The sequence below is a fragment of the Leptidea sinapis genome, chromosome 34 (genome assembly GCF_905404315.1).
Source record: "Leptidea sinapis chromosome 34, ilLepSina1.1, whole genome shotgun sequence".
Lineage (NCBI taxonomy): Eukaryota > Metazoa > Arthropoda > Insecta > Lepidoptera > Pieridae > Leptidea > Leptidea sinapis.
Window position 1 is genome coordinate 10578670 of NC_066298.1, and position 4271 is coordinate 10582940.

Sequence of the window (4271 nt, forward strand, 5' to 3'; positions counted from 1 at the left end):
AATCAGCATAGGCCAGCTTTGACTCAAGACCATCAGTCCTGTTTGTGGCTGGGCTCGACGGCCATCTTACATGATTTGCTCAATTAGACAAAATATATTTCGACGTAACTCTCTTTAAATTTAAATGAATCTCAAGCCATCACACAAGTGCAAATTAAAAAACTACAAACAAAAATATTGTGTTGTTGTCAATCCCCTATTCGTTAAGAATGTATTTAGATACTAGATGTCATATTAATTCATATTTTCTTTTAATTTCCTGAACTTAATATTTGCTCTCGGCCGAAGGGTTATTTATGGGCAGTGGTATTCTTCGCTTAATTCTACAAAATACATATTACAATAATGTATATCCATCAGTTATTGACGTAGACAAATAACTGATTAGGATGTTGGGAATACAATTCAGCTGTAATGTTTTTAATGCAGTAAAATCATAATACCTTTACCTTTATCATATTATTCATTATACCCTCATTCAATTTCAGTTACGTTCTTTAGATTGGTCCTTTTTACTAATTGCGGCAAAATAAACGACATCGTGGCAAGTTTTTATGAATTACTATGGCACCTCATTGATGATGAGGTTCAAAATGCAATGATTAACGACTAACGACCAGAGTTGGTTTATTAAACCCTTAATCAAAATTATTAAAGAGAAAGCAAAATATCACCGTCTATGGCTAAACATTTGGTAACAAGTTAAATTATGATCCATTTCCTGTACTGAGATAAAAACAAAATTATTATTCAACAAGAATGCTGGACTCAACAAGTTGAAAAAAGCCGAAAATTTAATTAGAACTAATCCTATGCTTTTTTGGTCGTATACTAACTGTTTGCACAATGATAATGGTTTGCCCGTCCAGGTAGGTAACAGCGATATTGCAGCCAATGGCTCAGAAGTGTGTAAAAGCTTTTCGGAATATTGTGATAGAAGACACTCAATGAAGTGATATCTCTACGCAACGCCAAGTGATAGAGCCGTTTACAACGCAGCGTTTTACAGCGCTGTGTTACGCGGTGTATAATTGTTCGAGGTGATATTAGGGTGCGCCTGACCAGAGATGACAGCAATACTCCATATGTGGCCAGACTTGCGCTTTGTAGAATGTGGACCGGCTTGAAGTATTATCGTGCTCTAATTATGACGCTTAGCTTCTTCTACGCCAATTTGGCATTGCCTTCCACATGACCGCCGAATTCGCCAACGCTCGAGGCCCAGTATTCATATACTAGGTGAGGCTTTAACTCCCTGCGTATAGAGTTAATCGATCGAATTACGTTTTTAACCCGCATGAAATACCGGGTAAGACGAATGACTTAACAGCGAAATCTATACAGCCTCATTCAATTTCTGGTCTTAATTTGTTATTAGGAAATGCTTTTTCCCTTTGAACTTATAATGAAATCAAGACAAATGGTGGTATAGCTTTAAACAGAGAGTTTCTCCATACATTACGTATATAGTTAGTCGTGTCACGATCCCACCCACGCATTTACCATATCTCTCGAACCGTTTATTGACAGAACAACGTCTGTCGGGTCAGCTAGTATTATATAATTATTATAGTTATTTGTTGATATGAATTCGACTTAAAATAGGGTCCATTCAAATCGAATAACGAATAGTCTAGGACTTTGAAGCGTCGTATACTCTGTCTCTTTTTTATTGTCTATTTATTTTAATCTGTAGCTCTGGCGTTCAGCCACAGTGCAGTTTTCAAGAGACTTTCTTCCACATACAAACGCACGAAACGTTTACGATACATCTAACTTAAAAGCCGGCAAGTTATGTACAATCCGGACATACCAATCAACTTATATATGGATATATGTGTACCAAAGGATTGAACTGCAATCTAAAAAAATACAAAAGTAAAACACAAAATATTTATCAATCATAACTATAATATTAATAGGGACGGTTGCAAAAGTACATTTCTCAAGATTTCTGTAATTTATATAAAGTAACAATTATTATTTTTTTAATTGTCATGTGAAAATCTTCTAAAGTTTCGTTTTGAATCTGTAATACATTGTCCAGAACCATAATGTTCATATTCTATAAGACTTTTCGCTTATTGGGAGTAAAAATTATGTTAAGGGGATAGGGGGACAAAATTATCTTTTGATTGGTGGTCATCATTGCCATCAGGTAGTCACTACCTAATCTGCTAAAAATGATATTATTACTTCATATTTACATTTTATCAGGGTTGTTTTAAAAAAAATCTTTTATTTTGATGATGCCAATTTGAGTGTAAACTTGAATGAGATTGTAAACTTGAAATGTAACGTGAATGAGAATATTATCCCCGTTTTCCAATTTTACAATGACTCCCAACATTCCAGAAGATGCAACGACTTTCTTTAATTCCGCTGGAAGGTAAGCGTTTTCCGTAAGCCTTATTGAAACCCGCTCCTATTGCAGGTCCGATTGCAAGGTGAGGATTATTTTTTTGGATCTGCCCATTCTTCCCTGAAAGGCCAAGTAGTTTACCGAAGTATAGTTCAACTTTAGGCTCACTATTCGTGTCTTCAGCAACTGTTCCAATAACTTTGAATTCGGTTTGGTGCGTGTGATGAAATATCATGAATGCTACAAAATAAACAATTATTGAATAAATCAATTCTTTACAGATATTTGGAGGGTATTTATGAACAAAAGTGGTAAAAAGAAAAATCCTTTCCAACGGCGTCTCAACAACAACTCTAGTTGTTTCGTCGTAGTGGCGTTGCGTAGAAACGTCTAATCATTGTGCGTCTTAGACCGTATTTATCACGGGGAGCTATTTCACCTGATTCTTACCGCCAAATTCCACCTTCGCACGACACCCCACAACCGACACAAAACACATTAGAATATCATTCCCACCATCTGGATGTGTGGCATGTGCCTCCACTGTGCAGTTTTCAAGAAACTTTCTTCTTGGACGACACGACATGGGTACGTTCAAGAAAAGCGCGTACACCTTTCTTAAAGGCCGGCAGCGCTGTGATTCCTCTGGTCTTGCAGGAGAGTGTGGGCAGCGGTGATCACTTAACATCAGGTGACCCGTAAACTCGTTTGTCCTCCTCTTCCATAAAAAAAATAGTCGTCTATACATTAAATAACGATATTCTCTTAGTCAATCTCGGTTGATTCTAGGACAAGTGAATTTTGTTTTGATTTGCCCACGTCATAAAATATTCGGCATGATTAGCCGTACCACTTGATGATGTAATATCTATGTTTATTAAAGCTGTAAAATTTTACTTGGATTAAGGGATCAAGACGGACGGGATAGCGAACTGACACACTAAATAGGTATTTTTATGATAGAATAAAGTAAGTCTAAGTGTGGTTATTAGCACAAATAATTTCAAAACAGCCTTACCAATAACAAAATATCCGTAGAGAAACATCTTCAAAGGTATTTGTATTTGTACAGGTCGTATCATAAAAGTGCTAACTATTAAAATAGCGGAACAAATCCGAAGATGAAGAAACGCTGCCACTTAATTAAAAATATAAACGAAAGGTAATAACTTAATCAAATAGTTTTGAATCAATAATCTGTTGGAAATCCAATCTCTTAGTACTTTCAACTTTTTCCTATTTTAAAGATTCCTAATAGATCGACATAAAAGGTATAAATATTTTCTGAAAATTCAGAAACAAATGGCGCTTTGAGAGAGAAGAAGCGGCGCAAGAAACTCTACCAGTAACATTTTGTTTGCGCTCTTTTAAATGAAATATACAATATTGTACTGTCATTGCTATTGCTATAAAATAATCATAATCTAGTCCCAGGCTGACGTATCACTTAGATATTTAGCTGTGGAGTATTGGATTTACGACACAGACATTTTTTAATAAAAAATTCAACTTTATATTATAGATAATGCCTGAACAGTGGCTGGGACTTTATTATAAATAAAGTGTATATATACATTTACCCTTAAAGCTATTATGTATCTTATGAAGTCTACACGAATTAGTTACAAGCAATTCCTTATTTCTAGTGTTATAATGGAAATCACTATTAAGAGCAAAAAGGTGACGATTTTTGTGAAAGTGTATAAAATTTTCATAAATGTACAATGAACAGTCATAATATTTATTTCTTTAATTTCTTCTTTGAGACACTGTGTTTAACCAAGCTGATATATAGCACGAAGAGCTCTCTTTTGGAGATCAAACACTATATCAATGTCAGCAGCATGACTCCACAGGAAAATACCGTACGTAATGATGCTGTGAAAATAACGGAAGTACACTAATCTAG

At 35.1% G+C, this 4271-nt stretch overlaps 1 long non-coding RNA gene across 1 annotated transcript; it reads right to left on the bottom strand.

The window, feature by feature from the left end:
• Positions 1 to 1891: 1891 nt before the first annotated feature.
• Positions 1892 to 3613, bottom strand: LOC126975119 (uncharacterized). The gene is made up of 2 exons (XR_007731631.1): positions 3381 to 3613; positions 1892 to 2602 (listed from the first exon to the last, which is right to left on the bottom strand). It is a non-coding gene; the product is annotated as an uncharacterized LOC126975119 (long non-coding RNA).
• Between the last annotated feature and the right edge of the window lie 658 nt (positions 3614 to 4271).